Raw genomic sequence first — 18,905 nt, forward strand, 5'->3', positions numbered from 1 at the left:
CATTTCTCACTATAGAGCATAATTCATTTTGCTTTTTTTGTTATTAAAATAAATGCTACATAATGTTGCAGAATGCAGACCTGCCAACATGTATGCATCTTATAACGGGTACACACTTCGACCTTCTAGTACGCTTGTGCGATTCCATGTTCCAAAGTATGCATATCATTTTATCTCGCATTGTGCTGTATCGTCCCAAGTTTGTCTGTTGTGATTGTGTTCCTGATTGGTCACGCTAGCTGGTTAGCACAGATGCTAATCTAGCAAGCTACCTATCGATTCATCCACTACTTTAATCCACACTTCTTTTTCTGCTTTTCCAACCTCAGATGCAGGGCCTCTTCTATGCAAGGTGATGAATATAAAATACATTGAGATCCAAAACAAAACTCTTCCGAAACTCTTCAATATCTCAGATTTCTCTTCATCTTTTTTGTCTCCATCTTTTTTTTCTTGTCTTTTTAACGCTACTTTATTTTTTTGGTCTTGTCTCCTTAATGCTCCCATCTTTTTGTGTTGTGTGAAAGTTAGTTAGTTATGCTATAAATTAAATAGTCTGTTGAAATGCTGGGTTAGCATATCAAGCTACTTCATGATCAGTGTTCACGGAAGTAGCTAAAAAAATGCTGAAGCAACAAACTGTTGACGTGGACATGGATGAATAAGGTGGCTAACAAGTGTGTGTGTGTTTGTGATTATGTGTGCAGATTATAATTGTTGGTTCTTTGTAAGTTACAGTAGCTGTTAGTAGGGTTGCAACGGTATGAGATTTTCACGGTATGATAACCGTCTCGGAAAATACCGCGGTATCACGGTTATCACGGTATCACAGTTTGTTACATATATTATTAAACTGACCCTTAAAGAAATTACAACAAAGTTTTTTTGTTCAATTAACTATTTATTGTAGAAACTACACCATCAGGTGAAGGAAACCATGTTTTTCCACTACTCTTAAGGGCATTAAGAGTGTATATATAAAAAAAGTTGGTATATAACCAGATACTGCAGAAAGAGGGGATTTATTTCTGACATGATCCTCACAATAGAGATTTCTATTTTAAGGCTTTCACACCTTAAAACCTTCAACATATGAAAAACAGGCACGTCAGAATTTGAAAATTAACGCATGTAAATGAATGGCGTCTTTCACATCCAGTCCGGCCAGGACCTTTACACGGACACGTGAATCCATCGTAGCACGCACTTCACGCCTGTACCTGCGTGCCCAAATTTCGGATAACTCAGCGCTTTTGCGGGCGCTTACCGCATGGGTTGTGCACGACTACAAAGAAGTTTTATTTAGGTTATTTAGGTAAAATTATAAACTGAACACATACTTTGCGCTGCACAGCGGGGTGGTGTTCTCGGAGATGGGAGAACAGGTTTGATGTATTTCCTCCTTTAGCTGTGACTACGGCCACATTGATTACAAGCTTGTTGATTACAAGTCTGTTTTCAGGCTGTTTGAATGAGCGAAATATGATCAGAATTATGTTAATTAACACTAACATAGAAGCATAGAACTATTATTTAATAAAAATGATTTTTAAGAACAGCTAAACACAGTGCGGAGAAGTTCACGTGCGAGAGAGAGAGATATTTGCGTGTTCTGATGTGAGCTACTCACAGGTAAAGGTTATCTTTTATCTCCTCGTGCTCATTTTAGTCCAATTCATAATTCTGCAGTTTCTCAGTGTTTTCTGTCGTATTTTGCGGCTAGCGCGAGCGCTTACAACTAACACCGCGGACCGCGAGGTGCAGCCGCGCTGCCGCTGTTATGCCGAATCCGACTCCCTGCTCAATCCGACTCCCGCTTCGCGGACAGAATCGGCACAACACCTCCCGCTGTAGAACTGCGGGAGTGAAAACAGCGCTTATAAATAAGTTAGTTAAGTTTCACTTTCAGTTTTCGTTATTTGGTTCGTTTTCATTAACAATAATAATTGGTTACTTAGCATTAACATTGTGATTATTACACCAGAGCTTTATTTAAAAATAAAATATAAAATTAAAAAACAGATGCCTACATCTCAGACTATTTTCTGGAGCCCAACCCGACCCGGCCCGAGGAATGTGGTGGGAAATCTCGGCCCGAACGGACCCGATTTCGGGTCGGTCCTCGGGTCAGGTCTGGTTCGGGCAGAGAATCTAAGCTCTAGTCTGATGCACTTTCTGCCATTCTCACCGCTGTGTGCTGAGTAGCTGAAGCGGAGCAGAGTTGCGCATGCGCGGGTGACTTGCGTTTTACCGGTAATAAGCAAACACACACGGTATGATAACCGTGCATTTTAATACCACGGTATACCGTGAAACCGGTTACCGCTGCAACCCTAGCTGTTAGCTACATTGGCAATCTCCAGACCCCGAAACGTGTTACGGTTGATCTGCAGCTTTGGGGAATATGGTGTAAATTTGCCAATAAAACATTTTAAATCTATTATATTAAATGGTAATTTTATGCTCTTTATTCACACACTCTACTTGCACTGTTTGGTTTAAACACACACACTCACATTTATTCCTATGCTTGCGTGTCCACATGTTCAGACTAATTGATCTCTCTATGGGAAAGCATGCCGGCGGTCTGAGTGTAAATGAACGGTCCGTAATCTGATTAATGGTAATTGTCTTTGAAAGTGTGCAGTCGCCACGTTTAGGAACAACCAGATGCACCTGATTTGAATATAATTGATGTAAAAGTGGATGCAATTTCGCGCAGCCCCCGGGCATTTTCCTGCTACATGATTGGTTCTAAGACTAATGCCCGAGTTGAGTGTGCATGTGTATAGTATATGGGACAACTGGGTCCTTTTCTCATTATTGCGTGGGGAGAATATATATTACCCTTGGAAAGCACTTTATACTGACTTTGTGCTGCTGCTTGCTGGATGCTAGGAAACATACGGTATATCAACACATTGTAAGTAGGCCTGTCACAATAACTATTTTTTTGTGGACAATATATTGCCTCATAAATAATGGTGATAAACTGTGATTTTGTGCTTTTAAGACCATTTTATGCCACTGATATTATTTGATAAGCATACAATTACAATTATTGTTTTTATCATTCATGAACATTTAATTCCTAAATATATCCAAACATTTAAACTGAAACATTTTCTGAATATTCCAAAAAACGCCGGATGGTTGCACATCTAAATGGCTCGAACTGGTCGCTAGGATATATCCCAGTTAGTTGTTAAGCTGTAGCTAACTGGTTGCTATGGTATGCCTGCTTGTTGCTATGGTGTTGCTAAGCGGATGCTGGGTGGTTGCTATGGTGTTGCTTCTCATAGCGCAACCATAGTAAAATGAAACCTCAGTTTTTAAAGTGAATATTCTGACCATTCACGTTAATGTTCTCTTCTGGCTAAAAAAGGCATGATATAATGATATATTACGCTAAAATGACTGTGTACAAATGTTGTAAATTAAATAATAAGTTAATTTAATTATCATGACAGGCTTATATATATTTTGATTTGTGATAGTGTATCGATTTTCATAGACTAAATTATAGTTTTTAATTATTAGTGTACTTCTAAAGGGAGCTATAGTTGGGCAATATAAATGTTATTGTATTGTGAAAAAATGTTCTTATCGTTTCACTTTAATAAGCATATCAAGATTATCATTAGTGCTTAAAGAACACTGTCCTCACTGTTTATTTCATTACAGGGGCACAGGCAGTGGCTTTTATACTTAAATACAGTGTCAGCCAAAATCAAGAAATATATTGTGGCCTTACTGTCCAGGAATGTGCAGATTTTTACATTTTGTGTTGTTTTTTTTTAACTAGATAGCACTGTTGTACTCTGTCTGTAGATCCCACTGTTCTGATTGGATAATAATAAACTTTGCTTTCACTCAGAATTTGCAAATAAGATTTCCTAAAAGTTTGTTCAAACAATCAAAATACATCACTTGCTTACAGTAGCTCAATATACTGTGATATACTGTATCGTTACCCCTGTATGATGATAGGCTTTGTATCCCCAAGTTCTTGCCAATACAGAGCCCTAATAGAAATGCAGCTGCTTGTCAAACATGTTCTGTTGTGTGGAGAATTCTGTTGATTAAGCGGCACACAAGCTGTGAGACAGTTTTGGCAGCAAGTCCCTGTGCATACAGTGGTGTGTAAGTGTGTAGAAGTGTGTGTGTTTCCCTCGCTGTCTCTCTGATGTGCAGGGACCGGTGGTGCTGTTCTGGAACGCTCTGCAGATTCAGCAAAACGAGCGATTTGCTCCCAATTACCGTGCTGCCCCCGTTCTGCTGATGCCCTTCTTTTAACATTAGTGATAGGAGAGGCCTAAAAATGGAGGGAAAAACTTGGAGTTCTTTCCAGTGTTCCTTATTCCTGTCTGCACCGTGACCGCCATCATATCCACTTCATTAAATGGTCAACGGCTCATTAACTCCTGCTGGACCACCGGCCGACTGACTACGACTGTGCAGGAAGTGGAGTTGATTGGCTGCACACTGTAATTGAATGTGAGAGTTGGATGTGAGAAGTCATCTGATCTGAATAGGGTCCACCAGCTCTTATCGTCAGGAGTTGATGTGAGGAGCTATTGATGGACATTACAGTAAAAATGTTCTGGTTATGGTTTCTTTTTCCATTTGCTATATTGCTTAATCAGAGTCGGGGGTTGCGCAGCATCTCATAATTACAATTATGATTCACTGAATGGGTTCAGTCTCACATTTTTACCCTGATTTCACAGAGTTAGCAAATTGGCATGCTTACTAGTACTGGGCAGTATACCGGTTCATATAGTTAGCATAACAAGCTAACACAGTCTGAACTGGAGCAAGGGTACTGTAATAAGCTCAACTCTGCTCAACATGCCTGGAGAAATATTGTTTGATATGAGAACAGAGTAGAGCTGGGCGATATGGGAAAAAATCTTATCACGATATAGTTTTCCATATCAGTCGATATCGATATGTATCACGATATAAATCAAATCACTTTGTGTCACACTTAAAGGTTTGTTTTTATTAGTGAGAGAATAAGGGAGTGATGGAAGTTTTATCACAATATTTTTTTCTGTATCTCCATAATTATTAGGGCTGGCCCGAATAGCATTTTTTGAGCTCCGGATATTTGGCAGTAATTGGTAGCGAATATTCCAATATTAGTTTTTAAAAAAAACAAATTAATCATGAACGCGAGCCAGAACCCGAGCTTGAACGTCAGCCTGACTCAGGCGCTGCATGAACTCGGGCTTTTTTCCAATTTTTTCCAATTTTCCATGACTGAAAAAAAAACTTGGGCTATAAGCTCAATATTAAATATTTCGTTTGTTTAGAAATTTTTTTATATTCTTAAACCATGTTAAATTATATTAGATTAGTAGGGCTGGCCCGAATAGCGTTTTTTGAGCTCAGAATATTGGGCACTGATTGGCAGCCAATATTGGAATATTTGTTTTTAAAAAGACGGATTAAAAACTGATTAAAGTAAAACAAAAATTGCAACTCGGCCCCTTTAATTCACCACAAAGTTTTCCAAGACCCAGCCGGAAAAAAAAAGATTTCCCACCTTTTCCTCAGCTGGGTCGGGCTCAAAAAATGATTTGTGATAGGCTGTTTTTTGGTTTGTTTGTTTAAGCACTTAGGCTTTTGTACTGCTGCAGTGCAATATTTAGATTTTATATTCTGAAATTCGTTAGGTTTTATTTCTTTTAGCATTTTGAACTTTTTTTCCAATTTCAAATTTTTTTTTTTCTGTTCGTTATGTTCTATCGGTCCTTGCGTTTTTTGTAGTTGAAGTTGAATTTAATATTGAAGTTCAATATTTCTAATTTATATTTTGAAATTCGTTAGATTATATTTATTATTGTATTTTGAGCTCACTTTAGTTGGTTATTTTCCAAATTCATATCTATTTTTCTGTTATTATTAAATGTTATTAGCTTATTAGCTTAGCTTGTCATTTAGCATACAGAACTTCTCACGGATTTTTAATGAATGTTGATTTATTAATTTAAAAGCTGTACCTTATTAAAAGTATTTTAAGCCAGACAGACACTGTGTGATTTTTTAATGAGTTTATCTGCACTTTTAAATGGTTTGTCCTGTAGGAAACGCACACGATTTGTATGCTGACACTGTTGTCTGACTGAGGAGCTGCTTTCCGTCAAATGCAGCCTGTAGGCAGGAAAAAATCCAGCTAGAACCGACCATATCATGAGCCAGTTTTAAAGCCAGTAATTTAGTAGAGCATTAAACTACAAATCTGAGATGTACCTGCTGTACTTCTTAATCTCTGCCCCCAAAACGGTCCATTAACTTGCTTGACAGACGCGTCAAATCCCCCGCGAGCACGCGCGGCGCACAGCGCACCGATTAATTCATGCGTTGAGCTTTAAACGCGCAGCTGAGCTGTAATTGGGGAAATATCACAAAAATCACAGTGTGATTTGTTACATTAAAAAAAAGACCATTTTCTTCCGCCTAATCTGAGAGGAAAGCGGTGTTCTCGACCGGCCCGAGTTCATGCAGCGCCTGAGTCAGGCTGGCGTTCAAGCTCGGGTTCGGGCTCGCGTTCAGGCAGATAATCTAAATGATAAATGATTTTGTGTTTTTGCACTTGGGCCATAAGCTCAATATTAAAAAGTTCGTTTGTTTAGAAATTATTTTATATCCTTAAACCATGTTAAATTATATTAGATTAGAGGAAAGTCATTTAGACATCATTCTTAAGGTGTTTTTGTCCTGTTACCGCTCCGCAAAAAAACCTCTTCCTTTAATCCGCGCCCCACATACACATTTTTGCAGCACCTGCCCCGAGGTCCTAATATAAATTGAATTAATTACATTTAGTGCTTAAAATTTACTTAAAATTTATTTAAAACGTGCTGAACAGTGCGGCCGTTTATTCCCAAAGTCCAAACACTATGGTTGTTTGCGTGTGTCGGGCCATACTCCACTATTCTTTAGGGTTTTTTGTTGCATGCATGAGAATAACTATTACAATTTTCTTAACTATTTATTAATTTGCTCCAGCGTCTTCTGGATTGATTACACGTTGTGTTTTCGTTGTTTGCCGCGCCACTTAGACGGAAATGGAAATGAATGTTTATCGAATTCTATTGCACAGGCTTATCATCGTCATCGAGGGAAAAATTATCGCGAAACAAATCGATATCGTTATATCGCCCAGCACTAGAACAGAGATAATACAGTATTTTGTGTTCAGTATAAAAGCAGATAAAATGTATAATATAAAAGGAAGTGTATGTGCATGTAATATTAAAACTGCTACCATATTTAAAAAAAAAAATATATTATTAAATTCACAGTATTTCTATTGTCTGCAAGGATCTAGAGCTGCAGTTAGCTGGTTGGATGGAGTCGGCTTGTTTTGTCTGCTGCTTTAAGCTGTGATATGATCACATGGGGGAGATTTCTGACCTGTAAAAGCTGTTTGACAGCAGCCCTAAGGGCGGTAATGGAGAGTGTGTGTACATAGTGGATATATGTGCTCCATTCATTTTTGATGGTATAGTTCTTCTGAAGGTCACCTCCACATTCCTCCCCTTCACTTTTTTCCTCCTTTTTCCAGCTTTTCTCAGGGGCTGTTGTCATGGGAAACTGAGATGATTGACTTTTGGGGAGGGGAATGAAAAGTATACGCCTAAAGTGACTGTACACCGCTTTTAATAGTTCCCTCCAACCATTATTGCATGAGAGGATTCCATCAAAGGTGGAAAATGAGGCTTAATACGGATGTTTTGATACAGGTTTTGATCCTAAGGAATCAAAGATCCTAATAACAGATCATATTAGCTGATATAATTTAGAACATTATTAATAGAACTCCAATTAAATGTGCCAAAGAATGCATTATTGAGTAATTTGTTGTTTTTGATGTTTTATACATAGAATTTTCTGCTTCATCTAACGTCATACTCTCTCATGCAATTTTACAAGCCTATTTACCACCCTGTTAGTTTACCTCAGATTGAAACAATGGCCTTTCCCATGCAGGGCCATGTTAAATAGTTAACAAGGCCATGTCATACAATTCTGTGGACCAGTTAGTGCTAAATCTGACATTCACTATGATGATGAAACCAAGCACATTGACTAAATTGTCCTGCATGCTTGCTGAAGCTAGGCATCCTAGCTGGGCCTATTTAATGCTAGATTAGAGATAAATTGATTATTAATTAGCTAAAAAGTAAATGTATTTATTAATGTATATTCAATATATATTTCATATTTTTGACCAGATATTGTCCAGGTATGAAAGACTTGTATAAATGTAATGCACATCCTACCATTACTAAAAATATTAGTGCTTACATGTAGAACTTACCAAAGACTTACAACTTATGATTTTAAAGTTATTTAATAACACAACTACAATGTATGTGATGTACAACATACACATGGCTGTGACTCTCAAACACTTCTATGCAACGACAGAGTCAAAAAAGGCCTCGGAAAAAGACTTTAGAATGATTACTAGAAATGTTTGGTTTAATCTTTTTTTACTCAATGTCACTGACACCGCATTTAAGGTGGAACGGAAAGCTCACTAAACGTGAATGATATATAAATTTACTAAAACGAGACATTTTGTTTCCACATGAGATAAAAAATAGAATATTAGCTTGACTAACTAGCTTGTGATTCACTGCAGACTCAACTAATCTCTTAAATTAGTTGCCAGCTATTTTAATAATCGATTTATTTGATTATTTGTTGAAGCCATTATGTTGTTAGTTTCCCTCGTATCACTACTTAGTGTTTTTGGGCTCTCAGGGCTCTAATGCAAGGTCATATTGATGAGGCAGGTGCTGATGGAGATGAACCATTGAGACCAAAGTCACAGCCTGTGTGATGCTCCATATCCAGCAAATTCTGATTTCTCTGCAAAACAAAACACATGGAGCATGAGTACAGCACCCCCTTCAGCTCTGTTTTAGTTCCAGCTGTAGCTTGTTTTAGATCTTTATTCCCATGTTCTCTTTAACATTGGCTGCTGTTGTGTGTAAAATGTGAGGCAGATGCTTCTTCAGCCCCCATGCTCCCATGCTCCCGTGCTCCTTGGCTGGCAGGGGTAAATGAATAAATAAACAGTGAGATTATTAGCATAGCCGCAGACGTTCAGCAGGAGGTCACCTGTCTTTGTTTTTCCTCATCCCTTTATTTCTCTGCGCCGCCAGCACCACCCCCATCGCCTGCCACAGTGTGTGTGTGTGTGTGTTTGTATGTGTGAGAGAGAGAGAGAGAGAGAGAGAGAGAGAGAGAGAGAGAGAGGGGGGTGCAACTACCCCTGTCTATCTGTACATTGTTCTTTCTCACCCCCTTCTTCTGCTCTGTCTCTCAAGTGAATGTGTGTGGTGTGTGCGCATGTCTGACCCAGGCGTTGGCGTCTTGTATGTCAGTGTGTGTGTGTGGATCAGAAGTTTGGCCTTTATGAACACGGCTCTCCTAGAGTGCTACACTGTCCTGCTGCCCCTTCTGAGCTAATGAAGTCATCTCTGGCATTTACACACACACACACACACACACACACACACACACACACACACACACACACACACACACAGAATGAGAGAAAGGTAGCACTAATGAGGGTTATGTCTGATTCAGCCCCAGACCACTTTCCCTGTGAGGAGGCAGGAGCGCACCGCTGCTCATCACACTGCGAAACACTGCAAAAACGATTTAATTTTATTGTTACTTAGTTTTTAATAACATTCTACGTAATGAATTGCATTAACTGTATATTACAATTACATTCTGTTTTTGCGAGTGCAGTTAAGGTGAAGATGATTGTAATTATTAGAGCTGCAACTAATGATTATTTTAATAGTCGACTAATAATCTGTCAATAATTTTTTTCGATTAGTCAACGATTATTTCTGCCATCTCTAAAAACGATAGAAACAGCTGAACATGAGATTTAAAAGGCATTTAAATATCTGAATGTTGTTTAAACGTGGAAAGTACTGATATTTAGTGATTACATATTTAATCTGTTGTGTTTGGGCACTTTTGGAGAGACAAACTAAGTTGAGGTTAAACTGTGTGAGTAGGTAATTTATCTCCTATTGCGCTTCTGTCCCCAGCACTTTGTGTAATGCGGTACTGTTACAAATTAACGATTAGTCGACAATGAAATTCGTAGTCGACAAATTTAAATAATCAACATTGTCGATTTATATCGACTAATCGTTGCAGCCCTAGTAATTGTTATAACTGAAAAATCCTCTTCCTACTTCCAGGCATGCTGTGGTGTTGCAAGGTGCTTGCTATGGTTTCCCAGGTGGTTATGCTGAAACTAAGCTATTGTTTTTTTTTTGTTTTTTTTGTTCAGGTGGTTGCTGTGGTGTTTATTTTGGCTTTGCTATGGTAGGTTGCTAGGCTGTTGTGTTGTTGCTAATTGCTATGCTTTTAAGTTATTGGCATTTTGGGTGTTTGCTGTAGTGCTGCAAAGAGGTTGCTAAGAGAAACGCTGGTGCTTGCTGTCATTTTGCAATGTGGTTATTCTGCTGTTGCGAAGTGGTTACTGTGGCATTTTTGAAAAGATGCTATGGTTTCTTAAGTGGTTGTGGTGCTAATTGGTTTCTAGGTGGTTGCTCAACAGTTGCTAAGGTGTTGTCAAGAAGGAGCTGTGTTTTCTATGGTGGTTTCTGGGTTGCTAAGTGGTTGCTGCGGTAGTAAGTAGAAGTGTGAGTGTGTTTACCACAGATTATGTTCTAACTTGAGTGCTTGAATGTTAGTTTCCCTTGGAATCCCTCTCGTCTGCATGTATATCTGTCAGCAGGTGGTACAGGATGCAGACGTGCCCGCGGGAGTTGCTAACATTTCTGAAACCAAGTCGACTATCTCCAGGGAGACGGAGGACTGGGAGGGGCGGGGCAGGAATGGTACCCACTGGACCCCTGCAGAGACCACATGACTGTAGTTGTGGATGGGTGCCAGCGTTCACTGCAGAGAAAGAGAAAGATAGGGGTGAAGGTAGAGGGGAAGAGGATGAGAGGGAGTAAAATATATAGAGAGAAATATGCTGATCCCCACTACTATATGGGCATGTTTTGTTGTTTCTGTGAAAATATTATATATGTTGTGCTATGAGTTGCAAAGTAAGCGTGGGTGTATCAGATTCAGTGTAGACACTCTTACACGTGTGCACACATGCGCATGCTGTTGTTGACTATGCTGTGTATTGCATTGTTTTAATATAAAAAGAAATCTTGTGATCAGTACATCAAATGTTTACTTGAACTTAGGGCTGAACAATAATTTGATATTGATTTTTATTTTAATATAAAATATTTCAATGATGGTGAACATCCCAGTGTATTTAAAAATTGACTGGAGTAAGTTACAAATATAAAACACATCAATTTAAACGGCAAATCTGTCAATACACATTTATCAACATAATTAATAAAAATATATATACCCATTGCATCGTTTCCAGAATAGCAGATTTGCCTGTGTGGCAAATCTGCTATTATGTGCTTCATAATAAAAGCCTTCAGGACAGCTTTTGTAATATGTATGTACAATTTTAGGTGAATAAAGGTACATCATACTATACATAATTGGTCTAGGGTTGTAAGAGATTATTGTATCGCCTAAATTGAAGTGATTTCTTACAATCTAGGATGCTTTTCCTACACACAGTCATATTTACCATTTTTAGCAATGCCGTCCAGCACTGCTTGAACTGAAAGAATTTAAAGAGAGTGAGAGATATAGAGAAAGACAGGTATGGGAGAACGAAGAAAGAAACAGATAAAAGAAGTGAGGGTGACTCTTCAGTTAAGCTTGGCTCAGGATTACTGAGTGTGAATGATTGATGATATCACCCCAAAACGTGCACTTGTGTGATAACCGCTAGTGCTGCATTAGCATAAGGTAAGGACTGAATTCATTCAGGTCCAGCTACCGACGGCTTCAGGCTGTCAGGATGTAAATATCTTTAAAGGAGCTGTAAAAACTCACCCCTAAAAAAAAAATCAGCTTTGAAGAAAAAAATTTAACTGGGAAAAAAAAGTGGATGGTTATGCATCTAACATCAGCGATCTCTAAGGTGAAACCCAGGTCATGTTATGATGTTGTTGAGGTGTCGCTAGGTGGTTGCTAAGGTGTTATGTTGGTATTCAAAGTGGTTGCTAAGTAGTCGCTGAGTGGTTGCTATGGTGCTGTTGAGTGTTCGCGAAATTATGCAGATGCACAACCATAACGATTATTTTCATGAATATATTTATAACTATTAACTGACTATTAACTGGTTCATTTACACTGATCACAATTAAAGTCGGGACACTTAACTAGTAATGATCGTAAAACTACTAAACTACTTTTTAATTAGCAAAAGTAGAAAGTTACTCAATTAAATACATTAAAATCTAAATGTGTTTTAATGCTGTTACCACAGTAGCATTGCTGAGCAAGGATAGTGGCTGGCTCTGTTGTGATGCTTTTGACAGTTATAAGGTAGTTACGCTGGGCAAATGCTTTCAGTGGTTCCAGTCAATGTCCATTTATCATAAAAATTCTGCCACAACATTATGAACAACTGGCAAATTCAGATGGTGTAAATTAGTGCTGCAATGATTAGTCTATATAATTGACAATGTCGGTTTATTTAAATTTGTCAACTACAAATTTCATTGTCGACTAATCGTTAATTTGTAAAAGTACTGCATTACACAAAGTGCTGGGGACAGAAGCGCAATGGGAGATAAATGGGGGTAAATGGATCACTCAAACAGTTTAAATTCAACTCTGTGTTTCCAAAAGTGCCAAAACACAACAGATTACATATTTACTTACTAGATTTAGTATTTCCCACGTTTAAACAAAATCTAGACATTTAAATGCCTTTTAACCCTCATTCAGCTGTTTCTATTGTTTTTAGAGATTGTGGACATGGCAGAAATAATCGTTGACTAATCAAAAAATAATCATCCGATTAGTCGACTAAGTAATCATTAGTTGCAGCCCTAGTGTAAATGAAGTTAACATATAAAGTGGAAATTTGTAGTCACAATACAAAGCAATTTAATCGCATTGCAGTAGTGCTGTTTTGTCCCTATTGAACCTTCTGAGCAAGAGCAATGCCTATTGCTGCTCTGCCGCATTTCGTCCACCCAGCAGCCAAACAAAGTCAGCAACTCACTAATCATGTCGGGAGCTGGCGCGAGGTGCGGCGCTTCAGTGCGTTTCACTGCTCGTATTGCTCGCGTTGCTGACTGTATACTGAGTAATGTGGGCAGTCAGCTCCAAGCTGGACTGACCATGCAGTCTCAGCCTATCCTATCCTCTGCGTGCCCGTCCGGCTGGCCGAGGCTCCAGCAGGCATGAGTACCTTTTTTGGGGCTGTCTGATAAATCATATTTTATCATGTTATTACAATAGCGGTTTCCACAATGAACACATGAGGCAAAGCAAGGAAAAATCATGTAAACTGAGACAGGATGTTGTAGAATCAGGCAAAGTGAGGTAAAGGGAGATATTATAGTACAGTAAATTTACCCTGAGATATTATAATACAGTAAACAAGGATCTAGTCAGCCAGGTGTAAACCACACTACACCATTATTGCTGCCCACTCCATGATTTAGACACAGAATATTGTTGATTAGTAGTTATTTTTAAGTGATGAGCGCCAATAATACAAATCTTAAGTGTTTCTAACATTGATTATTTTATTCTCATTCAAATACCATCATCAATAGTTTAGATTTATAGAAGAAAACGTGTCATTAATTGTGATTCATATTTGATGTGTGTAATTGCATTATAATGCCTTTATTTTGGCATTATATTATCATGTCGTCATAAAATAGTCTGATTGATTATTTGTGTTGTTTATTGTAATTATTGTTGATGCGTCATCGGAAGATGGGACACATATATCTCTCAAAATGACTTGGAGATGATCCGTATTTGTTTGGACGCCTCCGTCAGGCGCGGCCGGCTCTGTTAATGATACAGTCGTGCAGATTTGATGAGAGATGATGTTTGTTTACTCGACACTCTGCTCTGGCTAATGGAAGTAGGGGGCGGGGTTTAATGAAGGAGGCAGCGGAGGATGCAGAGTGGAGCTCAAATGCAAATGAAATGGCTGTTTGGTTTAACGTGGGATTTGTTCATTCATATTTCTTCTGATATCAAGGCTGTTGAGGGTTTTTTTGTGCAGTAACTGTCGCAGTAACTGGCACAATATATTGTTTCATCATACTCATCGCAATTTGTGCATGCACGTCACATCACAATTTAATCAAGCTCATCTGTCTTTTGCTGCTTAAGACAAAAGGAACAGAGCAACAAATTGTCGCAATTTGTTTGTATTTGAGCATTACGGAGCAGGACACTAATGGCTGCGCTAAAGCTGAGACAGTCTGTGATTACCTGTATAGAACTGCACTGTGGACCTTAAACTGGGAAAAAAACTAAAAACTGGTGCTTATTAGCACAAAAATGTGTGAATGTAATTACTTTACTTTAGCCTTTTTCTGCTGCTGTACTTTTGCAGCGATTGGTGGTGTGAGTGGTTAGTGGTGTTTGTTAGCTTTGCTACTTACTGATTGACCTGAAAGATGAACTGTAGAGCAGTAGAGAGCAGTATTATCCGCTTAGTGAAGTTAAAATATTTTTCTTTCAACCGTAAGGTGCATTTAATCCTACATGATCGTGTCAGTACACTGATGCATTTCCTTACGATGTTTTTCCCCCCTACCAACTCAATTCTGCTGCTCTCAGTTTAAAATGAAAGCTGATGTGTGAAAGCAGAGCAGTCCAGGAGTCCGACCTGGCTGTGCAGGAATGCAGCGTAATGCTAATCGGCTCAGTGCCTCCGGCTGCAGGAGGGCATCCCTGAGACATTCCTTTTGGTTTAGTGTTTCTTCAGGAGTGAAGGGGCGATGGAGCTCGGCTCTGAGAGACAGCAGCCTGCCGCTGAGCTGAGGAGGAGATGCATGGTCTGTAATCGTTTAGCGGAGAGTAGAGAAATGGAGAGGAGAGAATGATAACGGTGTCCTCACGGAGTGAAGATAACACGATTAGCCTCGGCTGTGATTCATCAGCCACTCGGTTAGTGCTCTCCCCACTGCGGTGGGGCACAACTCCTTCCTTTGTTCTCGTCATCCATAGGGCTGTACATTAGGGGTGGGACAATATATCAATATTGTAATATCGTAATGATATTTAGGGGTCAAATATGAATATTTGTATTAAAATATAGGTGCTCTAAATCCCCTGCCTCCCAGTTAGACTTACTAAAGTTGCTGCTTTACGTGGTGGAGCTATAATGAAATTAATATAAGGTAAACCTGCGGTCAAGAATACTATAATTCCTGGTATTTGCTTATTTAGGAGTATTGAATCCTCTTTACTAACACATGTTATAAAGTATCACATAATGACTATCGTGATATTTATTGTGAGATGCCATGTTATTCCCACCTAGAGCTGGGTATTGTTTTAAAAAAAAATATTCCAGTACCGGTATGGTACTTTTTTTCAATACCTTTTTTTAAATTGCAACCAAAAAAATTCCAAAAGCAATACTTATTCTAACACAACTTATTTATTCAAGATTTTTTTTAAGGAAAATCAGCATTCATTTGGCTAAATTAAATTGCATTAGTGGTGTCGGTCACTTAAAAATTAATTAAAATCATGATTTATTTTTTTTATGCTGGAATTTTCATATATTATGCAAACTATCAAACAGGCACCAACTTTTTATAAAGACCTTTCGGTCGAAATTCGATACCCAGCCCTATTCCCATCCCTGCTGTATATGTTAGACATTTGTTTGTGTTTGAATTGAAAATGAATATTGTAAATTTATATTTAATACTTCATTAATATTTGTGACATAACTTTGAGTTATATTTCTAGTATATGGATATTTGTAGTTTTAATTAAAGAATTTAGGAATGTAATTGCTTTAATGTAATGCAATCTGATTGGCTGCTGATTTTGGTATAAATGCATGATGACGCATATAAGATGACTGAAAGCTCGAGCCTAGTTTTGTCATTCTTTTGACAGTTCTGTTAGTTTAGTTCTGTTAGTCAGGAATTTGTCTTTTTTGCATGGAATTGAGTTCAGTGTTTTATAAGTGCACAGGACACTGCCTTGCTCCTGTGAGTGCTTGATCACGTCTCCACTGGTCACGTTTGGCCAAAACCAGTATCTCCACAGCTTGTGCAGTGTTTGGAGCATTTGGCAGTCAGTTGGCAGGACTATCAGCCCTCACAGTGGTGGGCATATCTAGCCGTGCCCTGGTTAAGACCCCATGTGGCTCATGACTCATCTGCAGCACTGTCTCGCATCAGATGGACAGATTTGGAGATGTTATGGTTTGACTGGTCTGTAGAAGCAGTTTAAAAAGACCTAGACTGATATGAGATGTGTGTCCTCAGAGTGGTCAGAAACTAGCACAGTGCATCCAACAATAAAGGTAGGTTGGAGCTTGTGCTGTAAACTGTATTTGAATTGTGAAATTCATGGCAGGTATTACAGATGATTGTGTATTGTGTTCATAAAGTTTTAAGAGTTCAGAAATCAATATTTGGTGGAATAACCCTGGTTTTTAATCACAGTTTTCATGCATCTTGGCATATTCTCCTCCACCAGTCTTACACACTGCTTTTGGATATTTTTATGCCTTTGCTCCTGGTGCAAAATTCCAAGCAGTTTAACTTGGTTTCATGGCTTGTGATCATCTATCTTTCAATTTGGTAAAATCAAAGAAACTCATTATTTTAAGTGATTCATTTTTTTAGCGAGCTGTATATGCATTGTTTGTATATACAAGTCTTTGATCACTAAGTATGTCCCAATTAATTGTTTTTGCCCCCGAATCAGTCTTTTTGATCCTGTGCATCTGCCAATACAGAGTCCTGGTCTGATACTTTGTGAGCTTTGTCTCTATATATCTTTATATATAAACACATGGCAAGAGCTTCAGTGATATTGCAAATAAGTTCTTCGAGATCAAACTGTCTTACCCTCGTGCAGTAACGGAGGGATCTCTTGCTCTTGCACTGCAGACTGTGGTCATGTGACACACTGAGACTGGAGGCAGAGCGAGGAAAACCTTTGAGGAGCTTAAACAAATTTTTGTTATTGTATATCCATATTGTACACCCCATATTGAGCACTAAAGCAACCTGACCCATCCGCACCATCCCGCACTGTCACAGTTTTGTTACTACACCAATAGTAGATACGCCTGATGTAAAAGTACTCCAGCTCTGTTCTGATGATGGAGAGTAATGGAGTTATTAGCGGATTGGTCAGTTGCTACAGCAACAGATGGCGGTTTGATTTACACTTGGGACACAGCAATTAATTACCTTGCCCCTCAACATGGACTCACATCATGTTTCAATTAAGATGGGATTTGGGTGCTGTGCACTGCCTCAATCAATGGAGATAATTTATTGAAATAACAAATCCCCCATCGGGCCCAATTGATTAGGAAGCAAAGACAATGGATTATTTGATTTAGTCGGCTCACTCTCAGCTTAATAGAATACTTGTCTTTCTTATTGTGGCTCTTCCTATATTCTAATGCTTCTCTTATATAGTGCAAGTGCATTAATGTCATCTTCATCTCTGCTGCTGCTGCTGCTGGAGCTCATTCTTTATTGAGCCTTTCTGCAGTGCATTAAATGACAGTGAAATACAATATGTGAAAGCATAATGATATCAGGACAGTAAGGCGAACTAAAGCATTGCTACTTAGGTTTAAGGATAAAATGTTTGAATCCCAGGTCATGCTGCTTCTCCATCAGCAGCCAGAGTCAGAGAGTTTCTCATTCTCATGCTGTTTCTCTCTGGGTGAGTTTACTAGGTGGCACTCTCTCCCTTCATCACTCCCATTGTTATCTGAGTGCACTGTAATACCTGCTGGTGCTACATTGGTCACACCATCATATTTTGGGTTATTTTTATAGAAAGTTATCAAATACAGAGAAGTTGTTTACAGACTAAGTGAAAACTGACTGAAAAAGACTGGATGGGCAGAGCTCAAAGTAGCTTTTTGTCTGTCATGGTGGTGTTGATTCTGTAGCTCACTTGCTAAGCTAGCCTCCAGTACAGATAGACAGAGTATCAGACAGCTCAGTACTGCTGTTTCTGACTAACAAATCTGAGTACTGATGATAAAAACTCACTTCTGAGAGAGTGAATTCTTAGTTAACATGAGCTAACAGGCTAACTCCTAACAGGCTAACCGCTAGCATAATGTTGTTTTTTTTTTTTTCTTTTATTAGAACGGAGCTCTAAATTTAGCTAAACTACCCTGTTTTCTCTTTCTCCCATCTTAAGAGTATTATTAGAGAGTGTCTCTAACCTTTGGCCATCCTAAATGCATATGATTGAATGAGCTATCTTGCCTGTATTAGCCACAAAGCAGAAAATTGGTATGCAAGATATGATCTTCATGAAATACTGTCCTCGTTTGAAAATACTTTTAAAGTGTCTAAAATATGACATCACCCTCATACAGACCATACCTAAATCCACTATACAGCTTGGTTGGACAATACCCTTTTCCTTATTCTGCGTAAATCTCTCACATTCCCCTGATCCTCTGGTATCTTCTTGGTGTTAAACCTCTACCAGGCTTTTCTGACCTTTAGATCTCCCTGGGGGAAGAAATTACAGCCATAAATATTTACTTCACCTCTACAAAGTGTAGCGTTTGAAATATATCGCTTTATACTGCAGTTAAGCTTATTGTCTGGGTCAGTACAGTTGCTCGTAACCTGCTCTCACTTGCTAGATGTTGATGTTGGTTCTGCTCGATTTGATGGATTATTTTATCAACGGGAGCGGACCCTGAGGAGCTGGGAAGCTGGAGATAAAGTCACTACGTTACCTTTTCATTTGGTCCCCAGAGTCAC

The 18,905-nt window shown here is 38.7% G+C and overlaps 1 protein-coding gene across 5 annotated transcripts in view; it reads left to right on the forward strand.

Moving 5' to 3' along the window:
• The window catches only part of brsk2b (BR serine/threonine kinase 2b), a 214,043-nt gene that overhangs the window by 116,008 nt on the left and 79,130 nt on the right, over positions 1–18,905 (forward strand). The gene's annotated exons all lie outside the window — the stretch shown is intronic.

Source organism: Astyanax mexicanus, chromosome 23, assembly GCF_023375975.1.
Source record: "Astyanax mexicanus isolate ESR-SI-001 chromosome 23, AstMex3_surface, whole genome shotgun sequence".
In the NCBI taxonomy this organism is placed as follows: domain Eukaryota; kingdom Metazoa; phylum Chordata; class Actinopteri; order Characiformes; family Acestrorhamphidae; genus Astyanax; species Astyanax mexicanus.